This window comes from Gavialis gangeticus, unplaced genomic scaffold, assembly GCF_001723915.1.
Source record: "Gavialis gangeticus isolate Ggan-Ray unplaced genomic scaffold, GavGan_comp1, whole genome shotgun sequence".
In the NCBI taxonomy this organism is placed as follows: Eukaryota; Metazoa; Chordata; order Crocodylia; family Gavialidae; genus Gavialis; species Gavialis gangeticus.
This window is the reverse complement of record NW_017729029.1, coordinates 52,360,273-52,375,129: the sequence shown is the minus strand read 5'-3', so window position 1 is coordinate 52,375,129 and position 14,857 is coordinate 52,360,273.

Genomic DNA, 14,857 nt, shown 5'->3' with positions numbered 1-14,857 from the left:
GCTTCCCTTATGCGGCCTTTCTCTTGGGAGAGTTCCCTGCTGCTACTTACCTCCAGCCTTCATAAAACCTTCTTCCATGATCTATTCCTACATTCGCCTCTTTGCCAATGACTGCTCTACACCCACCTTTACTCTGTTTATATCTTGCTGGCACTAGATAGCGTAAGATTTTGGGACAGAAGCCATAATTTATTCTGTGTTTTTGTGAATTTTAAGATACATTTATGGGACTCTGTCAGTCTAATAAAAATCTGATGATGATTAGTATTACTCCTACTCAGACCAGATGAAACAGCAAAAACAACTTTTTCTGAGGCATTATGAATGGTACTTTTTGCTTTTGGCCCCAAGAGAGTCAATGTGCTGGAAAGTATCAAGGTAATGAAATATGTTTTAATAAAAAATATTTTAGAAAAGTTATTGTTATACATTCATTTACTTCTTGGTTCAATATGTGTTTTAGGCTCAGTTTTGATTCTGACTGGACTGGTTCAAATATCTCACTTACGCTTTGTATGCTGCAAGATCATTTGGGGCTGTACTTCATTTCAGAGCCAAGGAGAGGGAAGGGAAAAAGCGGAAATAGAAAAGTTACATACTGATGGATAATAACTTGGTTCTGGGATGATGCCTTTAGGATTCTTGGGTGGAAATGATTACTGTGTAAGGCCAGCACAAGTCCTAAGCATTGACTTAATTCCCACTTCCCACAGTCTCAGAAGACTGGAAAAGGGCCAATGTGGTGCCAATCTTTAAGAGGGGGAGGAAGCAGGATCTGGGAAACTATAGGCCTTCGGTATTGTCTCCCATGATGCTCTTATAAAAAAAACCAAAAAACCTGGGGGATTGTGGGCTAGCAGAGTCCATGGTCAGGTGAGTTGGGAACTGGCTAAGGGGGAACCCAGAAAGTGTTAGTGGACAGGTCTCTATCATCTCGGAGAGAGGTGGCCAGTGGTGTTCCTCAGGGTTTGGGTCTTAGTCCTGTGCTGTTCAACATCTTTATCAAAGATTTAGATGAGGATGTGGAAACCCTGCTGGCCAAGTTTGTGGACGATAGTAAGTTATGGGGAAAAGCAGTCATGCTAGGGGATAGGATGTGGATCCAAGTGGACCTGGATAGGCTGGGAAAGGTGGGCAGAGTGGAACCGCATGTAGTTCAGTAAGGATAAATGCAGAGTGCTTCATCTGGGGAGAAATCACTGGTGACGTGAATATAGGGTAGAAGGAGATGTCCTGGCCAGCATGATGGCTGAAAGGGACCTCAGGCTTATGGCTGAACATGAGCTGCCAGTGTGACACTGTAGTCTACAGAGCTAATAGCATACTGGGATGCATTAGCTGATGCATCACAGGCAGGGCTAAGGAAATGATACTTCCTCTCTAATCGGCCTTGGTGAGACCTCAGCTGGAGTATTGTGTCCAATTCTGGGTGCCACACTTCAGAAAAGATGTGGAGAATCTTGAAAGGGTCCAGAGAAGGGTCACAAGAATGATTAAGGGCCTAGAGGACAAACCTTCTGAGGAAAGGCTAAGGGATCTGGAACTGTTCAGCCTGGGGAAGAGAAGGTTGAGGGGGGCTTGGTGGCCATGTATAAGTATGTAAGGGGAATATTGGGAGCTGGGAGAAAAACTATTCACTAGGGTGCCCCAGGGGAGGACAAGGAGCAATGGCCATAAATTGTTAGATGATGGTTTCAGGTTGGATGTAAGGAAGAACTTCTTTACGGTAAAGGTGACCAGAATCTGTAATAAATTTGGAGGTGGTGCAGTCTCCAACCTTGGAAGTCTTCAAGAGGAGACTGGACAGACCCCTTGCTGGGATCATTTGATCTCAGCCATATTCCTGCCCAGAGCAGGGGCGGTAGGACTTGATGATCTTTCAAGGTCCCTTCCAGCCCTTAATTTCTATGATTCTATGAACCAGTTTGGTTCGTCTCTGCTGGCAGAGCACCTATTTGTTTGGCAACAAAGATGGTTTACCATTTCTCTCCTGCTTGGCATGTGTATCACAGCTGGGAGTTGCAGGAGTCCTAGCCCAATCTGTCAGTACCATTTCAAAATAAAGATTCTGCAGTGCTGAAAAAAGGTTGTGGGCTGCAGCAACACGTCCCAAAGAATTGGCCTTCTGTACCGGATTCATTCGCCTGTCTCCTGCATCAGAGCAAGTGCTGCTGAGGCTTCCCATGCAAACATTGCAGAGTGGGAGTTTAACTTGCTGAGCTCAGAATAGCAGCTCAAAATAAAAGACTCAGTCATTGCCAGTCTGATGGAGTTCCACTCCATTTAACAAATCACTAAAGTGCCAGTCGGCAGACATGAGTGTATATTCCTGTTAAGGACAAATGACTTACTCAGGACCACATCATGCCCTTAGGATCCAGGCTTCTCAACACTTATCTCCCTTTTGAACAGGACAGTCTGCTGCCTCTGCAGTACAATTTCCTCTTCCTCAGCAGGTCTGGGGCTCCAGTAGTCTGAGGGAGGGCAGCTTAGGGATGATGTGGATATCTAGAAAATAAATGCAGCCTGAGACTGCACTGAATTCCCTGTTGGAAAATTATAGAGGGTTTCATTGGCTATAGAGCCACACAGATCACTCTTTTATCCCAAAGTTTCTTGATGACTGTGGTTGAGACCACAGGGGAAGGCTGAGGGTACAATTGGCCCACGAAGTCCCGTTTTTGGAAGATTTTAAGAGAATATAAATTGAATGTCTGCAGTGAGAGGCAACTCTACAAGTTTCCTAACTTCTGTGTTGGTATGTCCACGGTGGGGTACAACGTGGCCTTTTGGTTTTTACTCAGTGTTTACACAAACTCCTACTGATTGTGAATGAAAGCTGAGTAAGGACCTTCATGTTTGCTTTGGAGATGGTTGGGGGCCTAGCCACTCCAGCATTAGGCATATAATGCATTGAATTAGATTAGTTCATTCCTTAGTATTTTCTACTGTGAGTGTCTCAGATGTGCTTCATTTCATTAGGTGTAGCTGCAGGCAGGCTACGATCCAGCTCTGCTGCTGACTTTATTCCACTACTGCTGAAGGCCAAATAATCATAATAATTTCGAGCTGATAGCACACTATATTTCCTCAGGGAATGCTACTCAAATTAAATCAGTCATACTAACAATGAGTTTATAATTATACAAAAGGAGCTCTCTATTCTGGATATTTAAAAAAAATGTATCCTATCAAATGATTTGGCTAATTCCCTCAGCAATCCCTGACCTCTTCATATTTCTTAGCCACAAACAAACGTACTTTTTGTATGTTCCTTTTTTTGAAAAATTCATCATTCTGATAATGACCATATTTAATATTAAAATAAAGTCTCATATGAATTACAGAATCTGTTTACAATGTCAGGGGGATGGTCAGCACTTACCCACATTAGACACTATTCTGTTGGCAATGGCGATAGGCCAAAATAAAAGTACAGCTCCACAATCTAACTCATGGCACTTCAGCGAAAGTGCCATGAGTTAGACTGATCCTTCTGATTCAACAGACATTAGCTGTTGGGTCAGGGGGTGCGGGGTGGAGCTCCATTTTGGGTCCTGTGTCTCTGCATCCTCTTCCCCTAGCTCACCCCTCAGCCCCCCACCTTGGGTGGTGGGAGGAGGCTCCAATATACCTGCCTCACCCTCCAGTGCCGGCTGGGCCACCCTCAGAATGAGTTCCCTGTGCTCCCTTCCCCCACCTCACATACCTGAAAACAATGCTGGGTGCAGAGAAGGGCTGTCAGCCATGCTGTGCTCCCAGTGGGTGCAGACACAAGTTAATGAAGGCTCTCTGCTTTGGAGCACTTCCATCTGAACCCTCATGTAATGAGTTTTCAGATTGTTGCAGGATTGTGCTCTTTTAAAGCCCTCTGCAGCCATGCTCTTGTGTTAGGTCATGGCTGTAGAGTGCTTTCAGGGGCCAGATTGGTCCAAAATTGTCACTTCTGTCTGTGCCCAATGTGTGTTAGCATACATTTAAATGCATCGTGCTTTCCAGAGGGCATGATTATGTTGAGAACTACCTTGCTGTGCAGAAAGTTCAAGTGATCGCGGCTACTAAATAGAAAGCAAGATACTGCTGAGTGTAAGCAAGCAAAATCTGCCCCTGTGAAATGGCTGAGAATTATTATTATTGCTCCTCTCAAAACCACAACCCCTCTGTTTCAGCACTGTGCCTAATTTAAGGCCTAGGAGTAACCCCACAGGAATGGTGACATACTAACGTTAAAAAGGTAAGAACTTAGCTGAACAGAAACCACTTGAATTGGGACATAGCAAGGCCTATCTTCAGCATAAGCATGGATTGGTATTTTCTGTTTGTGTATGTGAAACACCAGAGTAATGCAACTGGTATTTATGTAATGTTTATTCCTCAGTAATGGAATTAGTGGCGCACAATTATATTTTCTCTTCTTTCTCCCGAGTCGTGCAAATTGCTGGACATTTATGATTCTCTCAGTGAGGTGTACAGCTGCTGTCATTAAAGGGCAAAGGATTTTTTTTAGAATAGGTCCCAGGGATTGCTGGGGGAATTAGCCAGAATTGTTCTGCTATTTTAATAGTGTGATTTATATCTTCTTTATGACCAAGAGATAATGTTCCGCTTCTTACATTCTCTGAAGAAATAAAAAAGAACAAAAACTATGCACTAACACAGACACCTTTAAAATAAAGTTTGAAGCAGACACACATTCATGAGCAAATGACTTGATGACTGCTGACTTTCTGGCCACATACCAAAATAATACATATAAAATTTTGTTTTTATGTATGTGGTTTTATTCCATTGCTAAGCAGTAACTAAAACCTAATCATAGTGATAGTGTAGCCTTTCACTGGATTAACTCTGAATCACTGGCTCACACACTTTGATGACATGCAGGTGAATGCTGTGAGCACACCTTTCAGGCCCTCTTTTTTCTGTCTTCTGGTCTACTCAAATGCATGATGCAATGATTGATTTCTTTTCAGGTGGTCACAAAAGTTTTCTCAAGGCCCTAAAATGTAAGTGAAAGGACTCTTTGTGGCAGAATGTAAATCTGAATTAAATTTTTCACTGAAATGGGACTTCTGGATATTGTGCTTTTGCAGTCAATTTAACCTGCTTATCTCCCTCCTTCCCTTTCTTCCATCATTTCATCCTCCTGGATATCAGTGGGGAGAAAAAGTGAAGGGATTGAATTTATGTGCTCTCTAGTGGGTAGCAAAATGAGAAGTGAACTCTTTGTTCCAAGTGCCACAGCCGGAGTCTTTTTGCCCTATTTTTGGAAGATCCTTGAAATAAAATGTCTCATACTGACACTTCTGTTGTCTGAGAAAAATAACACTGATTTAAAATCTTTACATGGACCTGTGGGTAGTGAGATTCTGTTACTAACTTTGCCAGTGACCTGAGTTTTTGTTTTAGATGACTTGACCCAAGATCAGCGAGTTCCTCTCCATCATTCATCCCAAGGTTCTTTGCAAACTGAAACCGAGTCAGACCATGTCTTTAGTGTTAGTGACTTGGAAATGAGACCACTAGTTCCTAGAAACTAGTTAACAAAAATACACAGTTCCCTTTTTTTTCTCCATTTCAATCCCTTATTCTCCTTCAGTCCTAAAATCTTAGACTGTAGTAATATGCTGGGATAGTTCTGCAAACTCGCTTATAGAGGCGGTTCTACCATGTTGCTATCCGATGCTCTAAAGCATCATTGCTTTATATCATTGCCTTCCCTGACAGTACATGAAGAGTCATATGATGGAAAAAAGAAAATGGGAAGGGGCCAGATCCTGGCCCCTGCTGTGGCTACTTTATACAAACTCACTGTTGCCCCTCAACTCTTGACTTTCAAACAACCCCCTAATCTTGCTCAGCTCATCATCAGAAGCAAATTCCCCACTGTTCCACAAACATCAAATGGCCTTGCCTTCGTAATAGATGCCTTACCTGTCAACACGTCTTCCTCTCCCACAATGAGCCCATTGGAATCCATGGATCCTACACATGTCTTTCCCAAAATGTGATATATTTGATCCACTGCACCAAATGCCCTCATAGTAACTATGTGGGTGAAACTAAATAGCAGCTATGCACCAGAATGAGCTCTCACCATAAAAGTATAAAGGACAGGCGCACACACACATCAGTAGGGGCACATATTTCACAAAATAACCACTCCCTTTCTGACATCACTATCCTTGTGCTCAAGCGAAATCTACCAAACACCTTTAAAAGATGAGTTTGGGAACAAAAATTCATAAGCTGGTTGGACACTAGGAACGAAGGACTGAACAACTGTTATTGGTTTTATGGCCCACTATAATCTACCCAATTCCTGAAACTTCCTAAAGATCAGCATATTATAACGGCCCTCCTCCCTTTTGATAGGTCTTGATCTCCCAATAACAAAGCTTCCTTTCTTCTGCTGATTGTTTGTCTACTACTCCCAGAATCCACCCCTACCCCCGCCCCCAACGGCTCTATTCTCTGTTCTCTGTCAACTGTTGCTGTGCTCACTTCCCTCCCCAGACCTGGAGAAGAAAGCCTCAGGTTTGAAAGCTTGTCCAGATTTATTCATCTAACTGAGTTGGTCGAACAGAAGATATCACCCCAAAAATCCTTGCCTCTCACTTGTTAATTGAAAAATTTTTCTAAAGATTTCTCCCTTAATGGCCAGTTTATGCATCCAATTATACCTTTGCTATAACAATATAACATAAAAGTCACTGACCTTGAATGGGCCATAGTTTGAGACAAATATTGTTTTTCTGTTCTGTGATGTACAGTGCCTACGGAGGGCTCCTAACTGTGACAGGGGCTCTTAGATACTTCCAGACTATACATAATATAATTACTGACTTTTCAAATAAGATCTGAAAACATAGGTGTTACTCATCCAAACTTTTTGTGTCAAAGGTTCACTGTATGCCTATTGGACATCAACGCAGCAGTGGCCAACTGGCATGCTCATGTGTGGAGATCTCCTACGCCAAGAAAGCTGCTTGAAACGTGGCTATTTTTTTATTTATTAGCTGGTAATTGCAAACCTGTCTCATTATCCACCAAACGTGTTAATTAAGCATTCTCTTAATTACAGTGATTACAATTTACTTCGTTTAGTGACATAGTCCTAAGATTCCAACTAACTGTGGAATCAGTTTCTTGCTTTCTTTTCACCAAGCAGTCACAATACTTCTTTCCAAGTTTGGGGATTCTCTCTAGATACATGTTTTTTCCCAAGTCTCTTGAGTGCCTGGGTAAGTTGCTAGCAGTATTGAGTTGAGCAAGTTCAATTTAGTTAACATCTGAAATGTATCATTACTCCAATGTACCAGCAGGATAATGGATAGTTGTGATAGTTCAGAAACTTGAGAGAGGCAAAGATTTTTGTGGCTGATAGGTTTTACTGGACCAACGGTACAGTTGGGAGGGACACAGACAAGCTTATGGGTACCACTGTTTCTGGGAGAGAAGCAGACACAGCAGAGCTAAACTAGCAGGTAGAAGAAGGGCTGAAAAATAGTACAGTTGTACCCAAAAGCTTATCTGTGATCCTCTTGACTATACAATTGGCCCAATAAAAGATCATTAGTCCCATAACCCCAGTAGGTAGCTAAAACTGCAAGGTCTTATGTATTGTTCCACAATGGAGGAGAAACTTGTGATGGAGTTGGATGCAGTGCGTTTTTATTGGGATCACATTTATTTGATAAGAATGTATAAAGTTTTGTTTCCCAAAACACAGAATCAAACAGACAACCAGAGATGATGTCTTTGCCTGCAGTTCAAAGCCTAATTCAGCCAGCACTCAGGTCAAAAAGCTCTTTCTAGGTTTTTGTTTTTCAGGACCATGCTCCCAGTTTTTGTCTTGACTGCATCCAAGATGTTTTTCCATCCCCAAATCCTTCTCTTGTGTTTCTTTCTTTCTCTCTCTCAAGCCCACCTCTACTCAAAACTTACCCCTCCCTCTATGTAGCTGGAATTTCTGAACAGCCTCATATGTGCCAGGTACCTATATTTTTAGCAATGATATGTGCCTGTGGGATTTTTTTTATTTGTTTTTATATTTTGTTGTTGCTGTTCACACATTTCCAAAGGGTCTGCTTTGTGAATGCTGCTTGGTTCTGCTAGGAAATCTTTTGAGATGATTTGTACATCTTTATAAATGTAAGTTGAAAGGTAGTTTCATTATGGATTATCCTTAGTGCCAGAGGACCTCTGATGATGCCAACAAATGAAAAAAAATATGAAAAATATTTTCTTCTGCCTCTCATTGCTTTAGCATGTGCATATGCATGTGTGCATGCCCACACCCAAGCACAAACACAAGGGTGCATGAAATTTTAAACCCTTCCACCAAGTCAGTGATACTTGTACCACAAAAAACGGCAGCTAGCCCTCTGAGTTGTGTTGCCTAAAATGCTTGCTAGAACCTCTACTTGTCCTTCTTTCACATTGTTATGTTTTTAATTATTTGCACTTACTTTCTCTTGATTACCGTATTTGAACATGAAGAGCTAAAGAAATGAGGCAAGGTCAGCCTCTACCAAATAAACTGAAATCACCATACCCATAACTTAGGCAACCTAAACCTATGGATAATGTGAGGAACTGAGTACAGACAGTACCATAAAGCTCTGCCTCAATTCTGTTTCCCATACCCATCAGTTGTCTCATTAATATCCTCTTCACTGGATTTCATTAAGCAGTACTTAATGAAAGGCTGAATTAAAGAATGTCTGAGATGATGGGAGGGGAATCCTAGAGCAAGTTTAGATTGGAGTTGGGCCAGAGCTTCTAATGACTTTATAGTGGTGGGAGATGCTACCATGGAAGCAGTTCAGGGACGTGATTATGCCACCTCTATTTCTGTCATCGCTGCCCCAGCTGCGGGCTTTGCCTCTGGCTGTTTAAAGCTGCTCTTTTGGGTTGCTGGCTCTTTGGAAATGAATACTTCTCACTTTTCAATCAAATAGTTTATTTTATTAAGATGTGCTCCTTAGGTCCGTGTGAAGCTTAGGTCCCTGATTCAATTCAGAGGAGATTTGGCCCGATTCGGTGGCTGAATCTCTGAATCTGAATTGAATCAAGACACCCTTTAATCTCTCTGAATCGAACTGGAACCCTCTGAATTGATTTGGAAAGATTCAGACATAGAAACAGCTTTAAAAGTTTTTTTCTACGTACTTCAAGGTACCAGGTGGCTCGTCAATGCTGCAGCACTGGGGAGATGGAACGTCTCACGGGAGCACGGGCGGCTCCCCAGCGCGCTTGGCAACAGGCCTGGAAGTGGACCAGAAGCACTTCTGGTCCACTTCAGGGTCCACCAGGGAGTGCACAGGAGGGCCTCCCCCCCCCCACTCCCCTGGCTCAGTGACTGGTACCTGGTCTGGGGGGTCACCCGGAGTCCCCCTGCAGCCGATCACCGAGCTGGGGGGGCACAGGCGGCAGGCCCTCTGCTCTCCCCAGCAGACCCAGAAGTGGACTGGAAGTACTTGGAAGTACTTCTGGTCCACTTCCAAGTTTGCCACTGAGCATGTGGGGGCCCCCCTTGCACTCCTGTGGGACCCTCCATCTGCTCCAGCATCACAGCATTCACGAGCCACACCTGGTACCTTGAGGTATGTAGAAAAAACATTTAAAGCTATGTCCAAATTGCTGATTCTCCAAATCAGCTTCAAATCTTCAGATTTGGATTCAGCCGAATCGAATTGGGGACAGTGATCTGAATCAACAGATCGAATCACTGTCCCCTATTTGGGCTGAATCCAAATCCAAATCAAATACAGCTCATTTCGCACACCCCTAGAAGTGTATTCTATATACCTTGAGGTAGCAGTGTGGCTCGTGATTGTTGTGGTGCTGAGGTGGGTGGAGCATCCCACAGCAGTGCAGGGGGCTCTCCAGCATGCTTGGCAGCAAACCTGGAAGTGGACCAGAAGTACATTGTTTCATTCTAACCCTTTGGAATGTGAGGCTCAGAACATATCAAAATGAAACATTTCCCCTGAAACAGTAGAAATTTTTCATTTTGACTTGTTTTGAACTTTTTGTTTCATAGAAATTTTTGTTATCTTGACTTTTCATCCCTGTTGGGACTAGAACATATATAAAAAATCAAGATTTCCTGTAAGATGGAAATTCAATTTTCCAGAAATTTCTAGTGGATATTTTGAAAAGAGTTGCACTTCCCTTGGCATTAAAGGTGGTATTGAATCATAAGATTGTCTTACAATTGACTTAGGAATTTCGAACATTCAGAATTGCTGAGGATGCCAGTGGGCTTCTCTATACCTGCTCATTTAATGTGGATTAGCCCAATTTAAGTCGCATTGGGGTGCATATCTACACGTGTGCACCTTTAAAGCAGCTTAAAATTGGCAATCTTAGGCTATGTGAGCCTAAATTTGATACCTGCCCAAACCAAATATCAAATTTAAGTGGGTTTAGTTAATGCAGATTAAACCATGTGTAGATGCATTACTCTGCATTAAAGCAGAGAATTTACTCCTGGGTCTGCCCATCCACTAAGGGGTCAACCAGAGCCCAGCCCCAGGGCTCTTGGCTGGGTGCCTCTTCTGTCCCAGGGCTAGACTACTGTCTATATAGTTTACCACTTGTAAGTGAGTTTTTTATTGTTGGTGGGTGTGGAGGGTGGTGGAGGGGCACTGTTTGTTGAGTGGGGAGGGATGGGAGAGGGTGTTGTGAGAGTAATACATTTTTTTGTTTTGACCATGTACGTGTCCTAAAAGTGGTGCTAGAGGTGGGCCTGGGGTTGAGGGTGTGTGGGCAGCAGGGCAGATGGGCTGGAGCAGAGAGTGTAGGAGGAGGGAGTCATCCAGGGCCTCCTGCAGCCGGTGCCCTTGCCCACACTGGCAGGTGCACGGCTCTTCTGGGCCTGGATGGGGGGGGCGGTGCCTGCTGGGGCAGTAGGACCAGCACCATGGCCAGCAGCAGCGTGGGGCACTGGCTGTCGCTGGCAGGGGCCAGTCTGGAGCAGCAGGGTACTGGCCATTGCTGGCAGGGGCAGCCCTGGTGCAGGGAGGCAGCATGGGCAAGGAGGGGCACATGGCTCCTGGGCAGGGAAGGGGCTGGCCAGGGATCAGAGGGTGGGGGTGTGTTTCCAAGATGTCTGCCAAATGCTGGAAGCTGGGTCTGGCTTCAGCATGGCTGCCAAATGGTGGCAGCCCTGTGTCCAGAGGTTGGAGCTCCCTCACCATAGCCACACATGGTACACACAGGGTACATGACAGGGCTAAAGCAACCTGGGACTAAAGTTAGACCCAGGTTCTATCACGTGTAGACACCTGCAAAACCTGCTTAATCAGCATTAGTTTAATGTACATTAAATTTAAGCTCACTTGAATTCATGTGTAGATGTGCCCACTGATTCACAGTTCTTCCTACAATTTTAGGAATAGAATCCAATCCATATGTCCTTGCAAGGTAGCTTTTTCTATGTTTAAGTCAGCCTTGCAGCTTGAAGATCTGAGAGGAAGAAGAGAAAGAATGAGCTAGAGCCTATTTACATGTTTGCTACCCACCCTCCCAATGTAAAAATTATGCTTAAAATTCATTTATGTTTGGTCTTTCTAAGTAACAAAATGTTGATCTCCTAAACGAAGGACAAAGGGGTCATTGGACTGCACTGAACAAGTCTTTATTGAGTAGTAACCAGAGCCATAGCCTTGGTTTTGAATGTCACTGAACAGTGATGCTTGGACAGCTCTAAAGTGAGGTAGCAAGGGTAGTAAATCTTCATGGAAGCTGCAGAGCTCAGTCACAGAGATATGTGAGAGCTGAAATCGCTATGGATAGATTCAGTATTAAGGCCTTCTGACTGGGCATCATCGCAGTGGGAGATGGCACAGAGGTGACATGGCAAGACAGAGAGCCGGAGTAGGCAGCTGTGAAACTCTGATCAGGACTCTATCACTCTATCCTATCTGGTGCTAACAAATATAAAATGTAACTGAGCTACGTTGATGGGACCTCAGGACTGGAACAGACAGCATCACCTAAGGCTGCAGGTAGCCAGGCCCATGTACACACGTGGCCTCTGAGACTGCCCACCACTGACACAAACCATGAACTTGTTCACTGAAGGTTAGCACCCTCAGGCAGAGAACTGAGGTGAAGGCCTACTGCAAAACATATTGTGTAGTTGGGTGTTTTTTCCACTACGTGTATACATACACTGCTTTTCCAAATTAGTTCTGTGTTTCCTTTTCCCTTAACAAAGTTTGTCTTGTTTTATATGTGGACTTAGTGCTTCTGAAAGAAATGCTCTCTGTTAAGGGAGCTCAGGGAAGGTATTTTAGTTGATCTTAGGATTCTGAGTGTGGTTTTTAATTAGGACCCCCCAAATACTTGGACCTACACCCTTCTTAAAGCCAAAAGCATCGGACAGAAACATTTTGCTTCTAGTAAGATCTCAGATTTGACCTTCCATTATAACTTTGTGACAACAACATGATCCTTCTAAAGTATGAACAGTTGGCTGCTCTGGATGGGTAATAAAGGTCATTTTGTTTGTCACTGGAAAGATAATTAATTTTTTTCTGAATAAATTATTACAAGGGAACCCATTTACTCCAGCACTCCTCTGTGCCAGAGGCTAGTTCATTTGTGAAAGAGTTTTCGCCTTCAAGGTATCAGGTAAATCTCAGATGGGAAATTACTGTTGAATATACCTGGGTTCTTGTTGGTCATGGCTGTGCAGGGAATGCTGAAGACATGATACAAGGATTTTCTCCCTTATTTCATTGCTGTACTGAGGCGGCAGTTGCTAGTGCTAGCTGCAAGGATTTGGTGACCTTCCAGGTCTACAAACATTTTCCCTTGGAAATAGGCTCATTGTATTCAACAGGCTTACTTGTGTGAGTGAAGAAGGAGAGTGTCTGCAGGACTGGGACCAGATATAGGAATATGTCCGTATTGATTCTAAGGATGCTCTATTCAGTTCAGGTTCTGTCTCTGACCTTCATGGAAGTCACTGCCATTTTTGGCTCCTACTAAAGTCAGGGGGAGCTATTGTAGTGTGGAGGCCATTAAAAGCTTTAAAATGTTGCCATTGCAAATATTAAGATTACACTATCCCTCTAATCCTTACATTAAACAACATTGATTAGTTGCTGCAGCAGCATTTTAAAGGAATTTAATTGCAACTTCTATCTATGTGTATATTCAGGGCAGAACCTAGACCATAGTTCATCAGACCAGTCACGTAATATAAATCAGGAGAATGGGCTTTTTTCATTTTGTTTGCTACCATTTATTTGCAGTACCCACTAAAGGAAAATAAAGCAAACCTTGAATAGTGCTTTGGAGGTTATTTAGCTGAGCAAAACTCGCACAAATTAAAAAGAGATTCTGTCTGAAGATTTTGTATAGCCCCAAGCTGTAGTTAAAAAACAATAAACAAAGAAAAGAAGTTTGAGCTGGATCATTTTTTAAAGAACAACAAATTAAAGTGGTACAGAAACTTTGCAGCAAAGGCATGGCATCATGATCATGTTTTACATGTGCACTATGGACAGTAACCATTAAACTGCTACTTTTTCTTCTCGTGTCCTGTCTGAGATGGCTGATCACAGGTATTTAGCAGAATTCTTAGATCCATTGGAATCTGACAGGGCCGTGACTTCTGTTATGGCCATTATGGCAGTTGGAATATGCAATACTATTAAACGGTAATAATATTGGTATAGAGGGACATATGTATACTAATCTACGCTGGAAATAAATGCCTTATGTGACACGCAGAATGCAAGTTCCAAATCATTTCAACGCTTGGCCGTGTCAATAGCATAGATTAGGCCTTATGGATCATTTTGGACAATGAAGCATTTTCCTGTTTCCTGCTTGCTAATAATAATGCTGTCCTCTTTATAAGGCCTTCCAGTCAGTATTCTTGAGGCTATGGTGCTGGTTAGTATTGCCTCACAGGATACCTACTGTTGTCTATAGATGGTATTATTGCCATTCTGCAGATGATAAGCAGAGGTTAAGTCAAACATTTTTTAAAAAGGGGAAATAATTGTGGTGATTCAATTTTAATTTAGTTATTTTCCCCCTAGTTGAAGAGCAGCTATAACCCCAACTGCTTGTCCTTGTGCATGAAAAGTGAAGATGTTTGGCTCCTCTGAATATCCAGAAACTTGTTTACATGGGCATGGATTTAGTAACAGTAGACCTGCAGATTTCAAAGTTTGAATCCAAGCATGTTGATGGTGCTGTACAATCAACAGTCACAATAATCATCCTGTTTAAATGAGTAAAATTACAGCCTTTTCAGGCTGGTATACTGTGTTTCCAGGCTAGATTTTTTTTTCATATTATGCTTAGCTTTCCCAGAATCCAAAACCTGGAACCTTTCTCTTTTCCCCGTTACTCTTCCCCTGTGGCACCTAGATAAGTTTGAAGTCCTTGGCCCCTCTAGACACTCTTCACCAATGCCATTTTACACTTGTTATTTCCACCTCAGATGCTGAGTTAAAAGCCTTATCGGAGGGAGGGGGGGGTGCTAATGTAAGGAGTAACTATAGACCTTGGGAAGAGAAACAGTCATATTCGAGGAATGGTTTCATGACATGATCATATTTTACCCGTCACTATTTTGCTGCCATTATCTATGACTGGAAAGAAAAATAACCTCTGTCCAGTTGTGCTCCTCTGTACAGTTATTTTTTTCAAGATGTTCAGTACAACATCTTAACGAGATCAAACGCCTTTTCAACAGACTCAACAGCATACGTCGCCTATACCACTCAAGAAATTAAACCTAATACATCTCCTTCCTAATAAGTAAAGAAATAATGTTATTAAGCTAAAAATATAGTTTCATAGTTTCTAGGGTTGGAAGGGACCT